This window comes from Pleurodeles waltl, chromosome 1_2 (assembly GCF_031143425.1).
Source record: "Pleurodeles waltl isolate 20211129_DDA chromosome 1_2, aPleWal1.hap1.20221129, whole genome shotgun sequence".
NCBI classification, from domain to species: domain Eukaryota; kingdom Metazoa; phylum Chordata; class Amphibia; order Caudata; family Salamandridae; genus Pleurodeles; species Pleurodeles waltl.
Window position 1 is genome coordinate 1,007,852,530 of NC_090437.1, and position 17,056 is coordinate 1,007,869,585.

Here is a 17,056-nt window from a genome sequence, read left to right on the forward strand (position 1 = left end):
CCCTCCAGGGCCAAGTGGGATGCAGCTCCCTCCTGCTCCGGTGCCAATGCTCCTCCGCCTGATGATGCTATGACACACAAGAATAGGGAGACCACAGAAAGGGGGGGAAAGACAGAAGAAAGACATGTTCAGTGCATGCAACACCACTACCATTGGCGGACACTACAGACACAGCAGCCCTTTGCACTACGCCATGCACTTATGGGCACAGATGTATCAAAAAAGGCTTTTGCGATTCGGAAATAGCGTTTTTTAAGAAATCGCTATTTCTGAATCGCAAAATGCAATGTATCATATTTGCGATTCAGAAATAGCGATTTCTTGAAAATCGTAAATGCTATTACCGAATCGCAAATTGCGATACCGGCCCCATTCGCACCTATGGGCCTGTAGGCCCATATTTGCGAATTGTTTGCATTTCCCAAATTGCGAATTCCTAACTGGAATTTGCAAATTTGGGAAATGCAAACCCCAGTGTGCTTGGGGCATAAGGCCCCCTCTGCTGCACCCCAATAAATTTTTTAAGGACATGTAAGGCGCACACATGCCAAAGGGGCATGTGTGTGTTACATGTCAATTTTAAAAATGCATTTTTAATGCATTTTTAAAATTTGCCCATGGTTACCACCAAGTTGGACTTGGTGGTAATAGCGATTCCTGAATGCTCAATTTGCATTAAGGAATTGCTTGTTACATGCGGTTTAGAAACTGCAAATAAGGATTTCTTATTTGTGATTTCGTATTTAGAGAATCGCAATTTGCTAGGTGTAGATGGCACTAACCACTAGTGGGGTTGGGGTGCCACTGAGCCTGCCTCACAAGGGACCTTGCCTACCAAGATCGCCCTGGCCTAGGGGAACCCACTGCCCACCTCCCCCACCCAGACACCTCGTAATGCGCGCAGAGTCAGCTGAATGAGAGTGTACTCACCCCCTTGTGGCTACTGAGATGCCCTCAAGCGCCCATCCAACTCCGGATACGCCACCACCAGGATCCGGAACATCAGGGGGGTCATGGTGCGACGGGCACCCCTCCCACGTTGGGAGGCCATCCCCAGCTGGGCCTCTGCCGTCTTCTTGCTCCAGGGGTGAAGGTCCTCCCATCTTTTACGGCAGTGGGTGCTCCGTCAGTGGTGGACCCCAGGGTCCGGACGTCCATGGCAATGGCACGCCAAATAGCCTTCTTCTGGTGGGCGCTGACCTAGAGGAATAGTACAGGTGAAAAGGAAAATCTTTACCCGTTCGGACTTTCATACTCATTGGCCCATGTTACCACCCTTGCCCTGACGCACATACACTCACCGTCCGCACATGCAGGCCTCAGTCCCCCCCCCATTTATTTTCCATCCAAACCACTCCAAACAGCCATTGACCATGCAGCATGCTCACAGTGTACTCACCTGTTTGTCTGTAGGACCGTACAGTTGTGTGTAGTGGGGGAGGACCCCATCCACTAGTTTCTCCAACTCCTCCGAAGTGAAGGCAGGGGCCCTTTCCCCAGACACATGAGCCATCGTCGCCTCCAGACTGAGGTCACAGCAGCACTTGCAGTGTAGGTCCTCTCCTGTTGAAGGTCAGGTATCAAGTTAGTGAACAGACAGAAAATGGCAGTCACATCCACAGCGGTGCGTACCGTCATTGGCTCCTCGGACCCATAGGGTCCAATGTTAACCAATGCAGGATTGCGCCGGGGTCTTCGACAGCCTACCGCGACGGTGTACAATGCCAGCGCAGTTACCTCATATCCCCTTGTCCCACCTTACAGGTCAGGCAGCCGCCATTTCAGGGGGCCACATGGCATTATATTAACTGCGTCACACCAATGTAGGCCTTGAATACACACAGTAACAGGCACATTGCAGATTAATAAATGTGTGCAAATGACATTTTGTGATACCTCAGTGTTGGCTGACTATCTGCTCGCTATTCTCGTCCATAGGGCACGTCTGCTGGGGCAGGTGATGAGATGGCGGCTGCCTCAGGTGTACAGACCGCTGGTGGACCTCTGAACAATGAAAGAGAGACACGTAATAGTCACCTACAGACTTGATTGTGCAACAATCCATGAACTGTGTGCCCAATTGGATCCAGACCTGATGTCAGCTATCCGCCATGCCACAGGAATCCCCCCCTCTAGTGCAGGTCCTGTCAGCACTCCATTTCCTGGCAAGTGGTTCCTTTCAAACAACAGTGGCCATTGCATCAGGGATGTCCCAGCAATGTTCTCCAACGTGTTGTCCAGAGTGTTGTCTGACCTGCTGAAACACATGCGCAGCTACATCGTGTTCCCTCAGGTGGAGGATTTGCCCACAGTGAAAGGTGACTTCTATGCCCTGGGACATATCCCCAACATCATAGGTGCCATTGATGGGACACGTGTGGCCTTGGTACCCCCCGTAGGAGTGAACAGGTGTACAGAAACCCAAAGAGCTACCATTCTATGAATGTGCAGATGGTGTGTTTGGCCGACCAGTACATCTCCCATGTGAATGCCAAATTTCCTGGCTCAGTGCATGACGCTTACATTCTGAGGAATAGCAGCATCCCTTATGTGATGGGGCAACTCCAGAGGCACCGTGTGTGGCTAATAGGTGAAGACAAGGACCCTATACAGTGTGAATAGTTGTCTGGGTATGGGGTTGTCCCTATGGGTTTGTGTGTGCCTAACAGTTGTCCCTCGACATTTGCAGGTGACTCTGGTTACCCCAACCTGTCATGGCTACTGACCCCAGTGAGAAATCTCAGGACAAGGGCAGAGGAACACTACAATGAGGCACATTGGCTAACTAGGAGGGTGATTGAACGCACCTTTGGCCTCCTGAAGGCCAGGTTCATTTGCCTCCATACGACATGTGGTTCTCTCTACTACTCACCAAAGAAGGTGTGCCAGATCATTGTGGCCTGCTGTATGCTGCACAACCTGGCTTTGCGATGGCAGGTGCCTTTTCTGCAGGAGGATGGTCCAGCTGGGGTCTTGTGGCAGCTGTGAAGCCTGTGGACAGTGAAGAAGAGGAGGCAGAAGAAGAGGATATTGACAACAGAAACAACATAATCATGCAGTACTTCCAGTGAGACACAGTTAATAAGATGTCACTGCCTCCCACATCTCATACTATTGTTGGAGCTAGCATAAGTCAGTCATTTTTACTCACTGTATGGACCCTGACTTGTCACTTTGCCTTTCCATTTCACAGATGTGGGTCCCACTTTGTGCCCTCTGGTATATTTCCTCCAGCCCTACAGCTGTGTTACATCGGAATGTGAACAATTAAATTGACATTGCTATATTCCATGGTTATTGCAATTACACGTTTGTGAAAGCACAGACTGACTCCAGATTGTTTTGTGATTGAAGTGTGTTTATTTCTGTGCAAATAAGTGGAGGGGGTTGTAAAATGGGTAGGGGTGATGGTGGAGGAATGTCCATGGCAGAGTCCAGTCTATTTGTTTCACAGGTGCATTGTCCAAAGGGGCATAGGAAGTGGAGCAATGGCAGTTGAGGGATGGACAGGGTGACAAAGTGGGACAGAAGGGTGACATTCAGGGGGGTCTCATTTCCTGGCGGGGGTCTTGGCAATGTCCTCTGTCTTGTTCCTGGATCTCAGGGACCGTTTGCGGGATGGTTCTCCATCTGCAGGGGGTGGGGTGCTTGTGTCGTGCTCCTGTGGCGGTGCCTCCGGTCCACTAGCGCCGGCGGAGGTGGAGGGCTGTTCCAGGCTAGTGTCAGGGGCCCCTTGTTGTGCCACAGTGTCCCTCCTGGTGTTGACAAGGTCTTGCAGCACCCCTGCAATGGTGACCAGGGTGTTGTTAATGGACTTCAGGTCCTCCCTGATCCCCAGATAGTGTTTCTCCTGCAGGCGCTGGGTCTCCTGAAACTTGGCCAGTACTGTTGCCATCGTCTCCTGGGAATGATGGTAAGCTCCCATGATGTTGGAGAGGGCCTCGTGGAGAGTGGGTTCCCTGGGCCTGTCCTCCCCCTGTCACACAGCAGTCCTTCCAGTTTCCCTGTTTTCCTGAGCCTCTGTCCACTGAACTGTGTGCCCACTGCCACTGCCCCCAGGTCCCTGGTTTTCCTGGGTTCCCTGTAATGGTGGACACACTGCTGATTGATGTGTCCTGGGGACAGAGGGATGGGCCCGCTGGGTGGGTGCTGTGCTGGTGTTTCCTGAGGGGGGAGGGACTATGGTGGCTTCTGCCAGTGTCAGGGGAACCGACTGTCCTAAGGTCCCTGATGGGCTGGGCTGGTCATCTTGATCCAGTTGTGCAGAGCTACTGTCATCAATGTGGGTCTCTTCTGTGGGGGGACTGGATATGTCTGGTACCTCCTGTTCAGTGACGTTGGTTTGGGGTCCTGCAGGGGTGTAAAGGCATGATTATTGCATCTGTGTGTGCCATTGTGTGCAATGGGTGAGTGACCCTGTACTCCAGTGCTTGCATTCTTGGCTTGGTCCTTGTGTGATATTTGGTTTGGGGTCTGTGTGGGTATCTGTAATGGACATGCTTTGGTGATGGGTGTCCATGCTTTGGTTTTGCATTCAGGGCTTGGTGTTGGGATGGGTGGGTTGTGATAGTGGGGCATATGTGAGGTGTTGGAGTGATGGGGGTGGGGGTGAGGGTGAGGGTGGGAGTATGTGATGGCATGCAGGTAGGGTGGGGAATATAATAGTAAAGCTTTGACTTACCAGAGTCCAGTCCTCCTGCTACTCCTGCGGGGCCCTCAGGATGCAGTATTGTCAAGACCTGCTCCTCCCAAGTTGTGGGGGAGGAGGTGGGAGTCCACCACCAGTCCTCTGTACAGCAATCTGGTGTCTGGAGACCACGGAACACAACTTCCCCCGTAGGTCGTTCCACCTCTTCCTGATGTCATCCCGTGTTCTGGGGTGCTGTCCCACTGCGTTGACCCTGTCGACGATTCTGCGCCATAGCTCCATCTTCCTTGCAATGGAGGTGTGCTGCACCTGTGATCCGAATAGCTGTGGCTCTACCCAGATGATTTCCTCCACCATGACCCTGAGCTCCTCCTCAGAGAACCTGGGGTGTCGTTGAGGTGCCATGATGTGGTGTGGGTGATGTGTGAGGTGGTGTGTGTTGTGATGTGTGAGGGGATGTGTTGTGTGTTGTTTGAGGTGCGTGGATGTTGTGTAAGTGATGGTGTTGTGTATCTGTGGATGCTGTTGTTTATGGTGGTGTCTCTCTCTGGCGTGGTATCAGAATTCTGGTAGTAAGGGTTTGTGGGTGATGTGGGTGTGTTTTTTATATTGGATTGGGTGTGTGGGTGTGGTGTGTGTATATGTGTCAGGTGTGTGTAGTTTCAATTGTTTGAATTGTCCAATGTGGTGGTGTTTTGTAAATGTGTGTGTATTTTGAGCGCGGCGGTGGGTATCGCCAATGGAATACCGCAGTTGAATGACCGCCACGTGGATTCGTGGGTCGTGATAGTGTGCCCGTATTCCTGTTGGTGTGACAGTGGAGGTTTTGTTATCGCCAGTTTATCACTGACCTTTGGTGTGGCGGACTTGTGTGGGTGTCTGGATTATGGCGGATTCCGAGCTGTGGGTCGTAATAGCTGTAGCGGAAATCCTTGGCTGCAGCGGTATGTTGGCGGTCTTCTGCACGGCGGTAAGCGGCATTTACCGCCAGGGTTGTAATGAGGGCCATAGTGTGCCTAAGCGGTGTTGTTATCTGAGCTTGTGCCCCTGGATCTTTCATAAAAAGGCAATCAAAGCACTAGTAAAGTACCCACCCAGTTGGGAACCACACTACAATATCTATATATTTAGGAAATTATTCTAGGAGCCAAGGTGAGTACACTGTGATTTAGACACCTATTGGGGCACTAGCATGACACTGATTGCATTGTATTGTATTGGTTTATTTATAGGGCGCATTCCGGACGGAGCATCGAAGCGCTAAACAAACCGGAGACAAAGGAAAACTGCACAAGCTACCCTAGCAAAGACTAATTTGCAAAAAGCCAGGTTTTAAGGCTCTTCCTAAAGGCCAGGTGAATCGACATTTGACGGAGCAAAAGGAGCAGGCCATTCCAAAGCTTGTCCGCTTCCACCGTAAAGGCCCGGTCTCCCCATCTGGCCTTGTTACAACGAGGCACCTTGTGGTAGATAAGGATGCAGCATAGACTTCAAATAATCGCATCCCTCCGCCTGTGGGGATGCTTCATTCTGCATAAAGATATTTAAAAGGCATTAAGAAAACACCTGTATATATGGAATTTCGTCAATGAGCCCAGATATATGTGATTGTAAATGGTATACCCATTCCTGATCCTTGGTAATTGCTACCTGTCTAATGAATATTAATTAGGCAGTTTATTATGCGACCTCCTGTGATTCGTTAGTTAATGAACCGACCTATTAGTATGTACATCGGTTTGCAAAAGAAAATACTGGTTGCAAAACGTTTGTACTTTTGGTCCTAAATAAATTGACTGAGGGTGATGTAACCGCAGCAAGAAGCCCGCCAGGCACGTATTGTTCCACTGGCAGAAATGTTTTATGTGCATGGTGTGCACTTGTTTTTTTATGCTGCTGCTCTTACTTTAGAATTGATAGCCTTTACATAGCTCTCTTTAATAACACTAAGTGCAGCAGAGGCAGCGTGGTTTGCTTATGTCCAGCAGATTAAAATAGCTATATGCTGAATCATGCCTAACTGTAATTTGTAGATAGTACCATTGCTTCCACAATGTCCCGAATTTAATTCCAGTAATGCTAGGTAAATCGTATTAATCACAAGGATATGAATAACAACATTGGGTTCACCTCTGCATAAGTATCCTGTCCTTCGCAGCCAAAGCACTGATCAGTGACTCAGAAGCCTCACTCAGAGCAAGCCAAACATTGTGCTGCAGTTGGCCATGAGTTGACACTAATACAAAGAACAGAGAGAGATGACTCAGCATCAGGGAGGTTGAGAGAATATCAGTTTCCTTTCGAAAATAAAGGTTTTTGTCCATTACGCAGAGACCAATTACATTAATTTGACATGTCAAAATGTACTCCTTATTAAAGTTCAAATCAATCCTTTTACTCTTAGTGTCTGTACAAAAGCCCTGCTAATAGCCAAAGAACAATGCCAGCTACAGTTTCACAATTGAACCGATCAAACATTATTAAAATGTTCCTTTGCGTCTGCTATAAATGAATACTCTTTTTAAATACAGAAGACGAGCCATGCCCAAGGCTTACATAATGTTAGATATTCATTATTACAATGGCAAATACCGTTTTTGCGATGCCGTCTTTCCACTAAAAGACTGAGGGTCATCAGGAAAAGGCAGAAATGTGCCCTTTCTACAAGATACAGCACGTTTCTCTTCTCTCCCCCTGCGCTGGTGCACAAATCGGTTCCATGCAGAATGCAGCACACATAGAAGTAGGAAAAATGGGGAGAAATAAAGATATTTCTCCCTGTTGAGTCACTCTTACGCCACCCCTGGGTTTCCCCAGTTTAAAAAAACCTTGTAAATTTCGGAATGTGTCATAATCCATGGAACACCCATGGAAACGCCCCCCTGATACAAAGTAAGGCAACCAGCGGCTTGCAAAGTGTTGCCTTACTCCACACGTACAAGGCCATGTAAAGCCACGCAAAGCGGCTTTACGTGGCCTTGTAGATATGGGTCAGCAGCCGGTGAGTCACTAAATATGGGCTTGTAAATATTAACCTGTGGGTCTCTTTGTAGCTGCAAACTCTTGCTACAGAAAAATGTGTGATTGTGTCTTATTATGACCTCTCTTTTGGAGTTGGTACGAACTTCTTGAATAAACCACAGTCTCAGCCACTCCCCACCCAAACAGTGCTTAATTTGTAAAAGGATGAGTGCTGGAGCCCGTATCTCTGCTTGGAAGCCGGTGGTCAAATGTCAGTGCACCGAATACGAAGGCCGCATAGTCTTCAATTCAACTCATGGGTCCTTAATCCACTATCAGACAATCCCAGCCTCTTAGTGTAGGTTCCTGCTTTTTAGTGTTGAGCGTACGCAAGCACTTTGGAACATGTTGTAATGTCTCTGTGGGCTTCTAACCATGCCCATGTCATGCCCGTCACTTTCATTAGTTTGTGGGCTTGCCTTTTAAAAATCGATTGATTCCATTTGTGAAAGGCATGCATACGTCATGCCTTTTCCAGTGTTCAGCCCTCCTCGAGTGCACCAGTAAACTACTAAAAACATACAGAGCTCTGTGTTTTAAGCTGGTTTCTGGACTACTTTATCTTTTCATTTCCGGTGCAGCACGATCTCGCTGGGCAGAAGTTGAACTCTTTGCATGACATCGAACCTGTTACATGGATAATTGCACTTTTGCTGGTTTCACTGCGAGCAAAGTTTTGTTTCCTTTCCTTTGTCTCCTTCACGCTCATGGCGACAAGCGTCTCACATATGTGAAACTGTTTTACTTTTCATTATTAGTTTATGTGGCAAGAAAAGTCCGGTTAGGAGTTTACAACGCTAATAGCTCTAACACGAGGAAGCGCCAGACCCGTTGCATTGCAAATGCTTGTTTTCTTTGTGATGGTTTTCCTAACTTTCATTTGCTCATTCTTTCCCCTTTGTGTGTTTTTTGTCTCTCTTGTTCTCGGGAAATGTCTGATCAGGAAAAATAAGTGTTGGTCCTCAAAAATGAGTGCTGATGGCCCCCACTGGTAACCACCAGTTCAAATTAAGCACTGAGGTGCCGCAAGAATACCTCAAATGTGCGCTTCCCAACATATGCCTTGTATATTTAAAATCTGATGACTTATTATTCAGATAGCCCTGCATGCACTGAAAAATATTCTGGCAGTTTGTTAATGCATTACCAATTGAATACATTAATAAATAGTTTAATCCTTGCTAGCCCTGGCATTTAGATGAAATGATGCCTTCTGTTAAGGCTACACATTAATGATTTTTTGTTAATTGCCCATCGTATGCAGTCAAAAACAGGTTACACCACAGTGCTCCACATCTGGATATCTGTAAATTATGATTACTCATGAATTGTCAATTATCTTAAAACAGGATAAAAAGATGAGTTATCAGTGAACACCAGAAATGATCAGTAGCATGTGGAAAGTGGAAAGATAAGACTATTCACCTGCTCTCAGAATGCCCTCTAGTCCAGCTCTGACCCAATCACTTTTTGAAGCCATAGCTCTTATGGAAGAATGAACTCCAAAGAAATGTCAATGCCGGTTTGTGACATAACCAATTTTACACCGCTTTAAAAGAAGCTGGGGTATGCAGCAATAGATCGGAAGACATTCTGAGAGAAGTACGAGGCTTGTATCCCTTCAAACATCTTACTAAATACTTATCTCAGACATCTTACTAAATACTTCTCCCAGCACTACAGGATACTGCACTGTTGAGATAAGTACTTAGTGCCACATGTACGAAATATAGGTTTTGTGACTCACAAATTACGAGTCATAGCGACTCGCAATTTGCGAGTCGCAAAACCTTATGTTCAACAGTGTCAATGACACTGTTTGCGATTTGCAAGGGGGTCGAAAATGACCTACCTCAAGAATATTCATGAGGTGGGTTGTAACTTGCGACCCGCTTGGGAATGGCTGCTCTCACAGGGATGGTGGCCTGCTGGAGACAGCAGACCACCATGTCTGTGAATGCTTTTAAATAAAGCAGTTTTTTTTTTTTTTTAAATGCAGCCCGTTTTCCTTAAAGGAAAACGAGATGCATTTCAAAAACAAAAAATGAAAAGTTTTCTTTTCATTTTTTCAGAGAAGGGAGTGGTCTGTCCACTGCCTGCTCTGAAAAAAAGTTTTCACTGCCTTTCACAAAGGGGAAGGGGTCCTCCTTCCCGTTTGCGAATGGGTTAGCACCAGTTTGAAACCAGTTTGAAACTGGTGCTAACTTCGATTGTTTTGTGACTGCATTCACAGGCACAAAAAAATCATACATGGGACTGTGACTCACAATCAGGAAGGGAACACCCATTCCTAATTGCGACTCGCAAACCCTTTTTGCAATTCGGTAAATAGATTACCGAATTGCAAAAATGGGTCTGTACATCTCAAATTGCATTTTGCATGTCGCAAACGGACTGATTCTCCGTTTGCGACGTGCAAAATGCTTTGTACATGTGGCCCTTAGCTCTTCTGGCAATAGACAAAAACATCCCAGCGGGTGTATGTCACCTGGCCGACAAATCCAAGTCTTTGATGTCTCACACTGTTTTGAAAAAGAATAGCCACAGCAACAATGCCAACTTTAAATATAATGCTTTAAATAGTAAACCAGGGTTAGAAATAGGAGGAATATTTATCATCTGCAAATATTTAGGTGCTCTCTAACAGGTTTTCCAGCTATGGAGCTAATGGTGGCAGTCTTGTGAATATAGATACAGTCACTCCTGCAGAAGAAATGTGGCTTAGATAGTTGCCTTTTTAAGAAAAATTGGATGAAGTGGGATTGGTGTTTGATTCCAAAAATAAGCAAGACCAAGATGCCCAATCTGACTTCTAAACTATGGCTTTTCCTGTGCCCAGGCTTAGTTGATGAAGGTGAGCGACTCTGCCAAAAGTCCTGGGGAGGAGCAAGGGGTCCCAGCATATTCCATGCCATCAGCTGGAAGTTGCATGAAAGATCGTGAAATTTAGCTTATGTTTATTGTAGATAATGGGGCATATTGGGAAGAAGGATTGCAATATATAGACATCTGTATTAGATCTGAGAACCCGATTTGGGATGGCCAAAAGGAAGTTAATTATCTTCTGAGTTTGGATAGACAATGTGACATCATTAGAAACTGGGAAAACACAAAGGAAAGTCTTTAATGTTATATATGGAGGAATGTATCTGTTGCTGTAGCTAATCAATTCTGTTCCAGCTGTAGACCTGGGGAAGTTGGGCATTCAATCTGGAGGCACATACAGCTATTAAGAATAGATCAATTTAGATCTATTCTGGAATAGGTCCCATGAAATCTCTGAGATGGCCACAATTTAGATGACCTGGAATGCTTTCTGCGACTAACAAAAAGTGGTGTTGTAGACAGTACTCACAATATTATTTCACATCATTGGCTAACATTTTGGAATGACTGCCCCTTACCTGATTAATGTGTCTTGCAGCTGTAAGGCTTTCCATTCTGAAGGGGACTGCTCACTGAGCACAATCTTTGCGAACGTTTGGTTAGCAAAGGAGCCAGCAAGAAGCTCTAAAACGTTTATACATATTGAAGACCCTCAAGTACACCACCCAACAACTTGCATCTGATTCTGATTAGGGGTGTGGGAAATTCGTATAATTTGCTTAATGTCTAATTACACAAACCTTCCTATAATTATGCAAAACAACACATATACACATGAAATGTAAATCTGTCATTTACTGTTTTAGTGTGAAATGTGGCTGTATGTCAATTGCGGACTTGAGGGCACATTTACACTAAAAAGCATGAAAAGATAATTGCCAGGAACAACAGCTGCTCACATTCTAGTTGTTTGAGTTGCTCCTGCACTGTACAGTGAATGGTGACAGAAGTATGCAATGTAGCATAATCAGGTAATTGCAAGAACTTTGGTTACTACAACATTTCCCTAATTACAAACATTTCGCCTGCATAATTTAAATTCCATTCAGGTCCAATTCTAAAGGAAGATCTGGAATTGTAAATTTATCTTCAAGCTAATAAATTAGATCATTCTTCTCTGACAGTGGATAACTTTGTTTCCGAAAGTTGAAGAATATGGAATGCTGACTTCACCAGAAATCCTACAAATTCTGTAGATTGAACCGGCATGGCAAGCAATTCTGATTGAAACTGATATTCAAAGTCTCCAGAAGAAGAACAGCATTCTGTAACAGGGTCATGAGAGTCTTCTTGTCCTGAGACAGTATAAAAATTTCGCCCAGGTACAATATCATGCAAATGCAGTGGGATCTCAGTTGTGCTATTGTTGGTTTTATGATTATTGTATAAAAGTAAGAAATCGAGGACAGACCTACAGGAAGTGCTGTAACCTAGTAGAATTTGTTCTCCCATTAGAACTGGAGAAATGTTTAATGAAGTAGAAAGATGGGAACTGATAGGTAGGGGTGGCTCCTCCATTAGGGCGGAGGAGCGTCGCCCCCCCTTCCCCGCCAGCAGCAGAAGCTACAAAATTTAACAAACAAGACAATAATAAACTCTATTACTTTAACAAACAAAACGATAATAAACTCTGTTTATTATCGTTTTGTTTGTTAAAGGGTCAGGGCCAAGGGGGTAACAAGCAGTAAGGGACACTCCCCTCAGTGCACATGTATGTTTGGCTAGCCGTCTCGGGCTGGCCAAACACACAAGCGAAGTAGGCTCTCTCCAGCCCAGCACTGTGTTGCTGGGCTGGAGGGAGCCTGCACAGGCTCCCAGTCTGCCTGGGAGCACCATGGCTAGGTGCTCTCAGCCAATCCTGACGCTGCTCTGAGCAGCATCAGGACTGGCCACAGGGCAGGCTGGGAGCCTGTGCCTACAGCAAGATGGAGGAGAGGAGCGGCGCGGCAAGGAGCGAGGTAAGTTTTTATTTTATTTATTTATTTATTTTGTTTAATTACATTTTGGACATTCTCCCAGTCCCCTCCTTGTGCGCTGCACCCGCCCCGCTCCTTATGAGCGAAGAGAGCAGTGACTGCTGATAGGGATGCATCCTTAACTCCAATTGCACTTAAATTAAAAGGTTAAAGGAGGTTCATGAATCGAAGATTTGTCTCCATTTGAAGTGTCTGTATAATGCAAACTGATGGGAATTCATGATAGGTCACAACTACTTTTTTTTCTCTTTTATGGAGAGAAAATGCTTAGAAAACATGTGGGATTGAATGCGGTTTTTCTATGGTGCCCTGTGATAGTAACTCTTGTATCTCTTGAGATATTAGTTATGAATCTTTTTGGGAATGATGCATGTAGTATGAAAAAAAAGTTTGAACAAGATAATTAAAACAATATGGGCCTGATTCTAACTTTGGAGGACGGTGTTAAACCGTCCCAAAAGTGGCGGATATACCACCTACCGTATTACGAGTCCATTATATCCTATGGAACTCGTAATACGGTAGGTGGTATATCCGCCACTTTTGGGACGGTTTAACAAAGTTAGAATCAGGCCCTATATCTGGTAAACTGTCAGAGTCTGTATAACCCAAGGATCTGTTGTGATCAAACACCAGGGGTCACATTACGACTCTGGAGGTCTTTTGGCAAGACCGCAGCGGTGGTTGCTGCCAAAAGACCACCATGTTGGCGGTAATCCAACTGCCATATTAAGAGTCACACTGTGATTCCACCAAAAAGCAGCCAAAAATCCAACACGCCCAGGAAACAGGGGGGCAGGGAAGAGGCAGTTCCACCACCAGCACCGCCAGGGTGACAAAGTTCCAACCACCAGATTATGACCAACAAATCAGAACAGCGGTTCTTCCATGGCGGAAAACCGTTGGCAGTGCGAACCGCCCCAGTCAGAACCCACCACTGTCGGAAAACAACACCACATTGGAAGATTTGAATACCCCACACCTGACACACATACACACAGCAGACATACCTACACACACCACTATATAACACCTCCACAAAAACCACAATCCTTTGCAACTAAAATGCCATTCACGGACACCGAAAGCAGGCAAATACACTAATATAGCACCTTTACCCTATAGGCACATGTACACATCAAACTTAGCACACACCACACTACTGCGCAACAAACACAAAACACACATAACGAGCACACACAAACATCACAAGCAACCATCACTCACAACGCACCACCCACACCCCATCAATCACCCTACACTGCAATATTACATACAGAACAACCCTCCCACCCTCAACACAACAACTACTATGTCCCCACAAAGGCACCCACGATTCACAGAAAACAAGTTGAGGGTCATGGTGGATGAAATTGTCCGGGTAGAGCCCCAGGTGTTTGGATTACAGGTCCAGCAAACGTTGATTGCCAGGAAAATGGTGTTGCAGCAGAGAATAGTCGACAAGGTCAACTCAGTAGGCAACCATTCACGCACAATGGACAACATCTGGAAGAGGTTGAATGACCTCCGGGGGAAGGTGCGTTCCACAACACCAGATCGCTGTGCACAAGACTGGCGGTGGACCCCTACCTTCTCCCCCACAGTTCACTAATTGGGAGGAGAAGGTCTTGGACATGCTGCATTCCGAGGCCTTGACTGGAATACCTGTGGGACTGAACTCTGGTAAGTACCTACAACTACCATGTCACACAATTGTTTTGTCCTGCATGCTTCCTCACCAGCCAAATACTCCACAATTCACTGTATGTCTCACTACAACTGCCCCTCTCTTGCATGTCACACCTCCACTCAACCCAACTGCCCACACAGCCATTGCCAAAGGCACGGATAGCATTGGATAATACAATCACTACGACTTCCACAATGCACTAGCCCATCTACATTAACACCTGGAAAGTGCACATCACATCACATCTCTTGCATGTATGACTATTGTAGTAGCTACACTAACTACATGGTATGAATGAGGACCACTACATGGCAATGACAGTTCTGCAATGGCACAACTCAATGACAAACAAGGCTAAAGACACCTACAGCTCAGTGACTACTCCAAATGTCCACAAACCCAGATCCACAACCCAGAAATCTGCTCATCATGGTATGGGATGTAAGATGGCAGATACCATGAACATGCACAACATGCACAGACAGGACACCTAACCTTGCTCATTCACATACCCTCCGCCCATTGGGACACCATGCTGTAATGTACAGCCATTTTGTGTCACATCCAGCAAGCTACAATTACCATTACGTAACAGTGCAAAACAGTCATGTAAAATATCAGACAGTACCGGAACTCATCCACAGAGCAAAATGTACCAAACTGATTGACACCAACCAAAATGGAGTATGGTACACATGTCACAGAATACTATCTACCACCAATGGGCTGCTGTGGAGCATCTGTCATTGTCATTGCTGGGAATCACGTTAAGCCACTGTATGCATCAAATAAAGAAATAACTAAATACACATTCAATATTTAACTCTGTGTCTCACTCCATCCACAGGTACCCCGGCCAGTGCCACCATGGAGAGAATACCAGAGACTGCCAGCCCTCCTTAGGATGAAGGCCCCAGTGAGGATAACATGCCTGGACACTGATGACCTTCCTGGCAACTCCTAGCCTTTTCTTGCCCACATCAATCCCTCCCAACACTGAGGCATCAAAATCACATGCAAACCCTTGTCCCCAAACCTGTGTCCCAAGGACAGTTCAAACTATTGTGTGCCCCACAGTACAGGGAGCTGAGTCACCCCCTCACACCTTAGACAATGAAGGTCCTGAAGGCACTGGGAGTGGGCACACCTTGCCAGGAGCACAGGCATGGGGCCTGGGAGGGAAGCTGTGGGCCAGAGTATGGGGCCCCCAAGGGACTCCACAGACCATGAAACCATCTCCCAAGTCCTGGAAGCATACCAAAGTTCCTAGGACAGGATGGGCCAGATCATCACCATGTTGGGGGACAACCAAAGCCTGCAGAGGGAATACCACCAGGAGGTCATGCAGCAGTGGCAGGCACACAATGTCACCTTGGCCTCCGTTGCAGGGGTGCTGAGTGACATCAACACCACCCTGCGTGCTTCCCCCACCCTCCAGTAGGCCCCTTCCGCTAGCATTCAAACATCTGAGGCATCTACGTCAGCAGCTTCTAGTGTAATAGAGGCACTGCTAAGGGAACCACATGCCTCAGACACCCCTCCCCCTGCAGCTTCAGAAACCCCCTGTAAAGGTGGACATCCACCCAGACATCCAGCTGGAGCAGATGCCAAGACCAAACCCACTGCCAGGAAGTGAACCTTTCCTGATTTGTCTCCCTTGTGTGCCACTGAGGCACCCTATTGACTCTTCAATTACATCATTCCATTTTCCAAAGGCACATGGACACTGGACCTGTGAAACCTACTGCTGGACTACCTACTCTGATTATTCCATCTTCCATGACCTCGCTCATCACCTGCTGGCCATTGTTTGCCCCTTTTGTGCCTCACAATTTAATGATATGCACAATAAACACCATGGAACACAGCTACTGTATATGTGTCTTTATAAAAATGTCAACAAATGTCATGATTGCTATTTGTGATCTGGTAATGCCCCCCTACATCCAACAGTCAGTGTAATGTCCAAGCATCCTGAGCAGGAGACACAGTACAACAGATATGTCCCAGGATAGATGTCAGATAGTTAGAAATCCAGGGCCATATAAGGGTGTAGTCAGTATTCCAAATTGAAAAAATACCATCACAAAGAGTACCATCAGGATGGATGGCATGATGCCACACAAACAACATATGCAGGTCAAAGATATCATGCCCACCCCAGAATACCTCCTAAGCAGGGGCCACAGATATTACCTATACAAATATCTTTACCTGCTATATGTCATTCTCAATAAACATCTCAGCTATCACTTACCAATGGCTAATGATTATGAATGCCTCAAGCCATAGATAACAGAGGCACTGAGTAAGATACCACAGTCAGTAGGTGGAATGACATGAGAACAGGAGCATCAAATATAGCTCAATACTGATTTGGCCATTTGAGATGTGAATGTAAGAAACTGCAGTGAAAACACTTGTTAGAGCAGATACACTTTAGCTGTGTACCTTACATTCTGTCAGTCAGCTCCCACAAGTTACACATTGGGATAAGACCACATTACACCCCCACTGATAAATCAAGTCAGGAGGATTTTTGTCACCAAGGATTATGGACATACAAGACTTGCAAATCACACTCAACAAACCTGAATATAACTGGAAGTACTGATTGATGAGATAATTCCTAGAGTCAGATGCACTTTCCACGTCTGCCTCCTCATCACTTGCCATTTCAGCATTATCAGCCACTGGTCCAGCTGCCTCACCCTCATCAGTTAGCTATGGTATCTGAAATCTCAGGGCTAGTTTATGGAGCATGCAGCAGGCAACTATTCTGGCATATCTTTTGGGCCGAGTAGAGGAGGGCACCTCTAGATAGGTCCAAGCAAT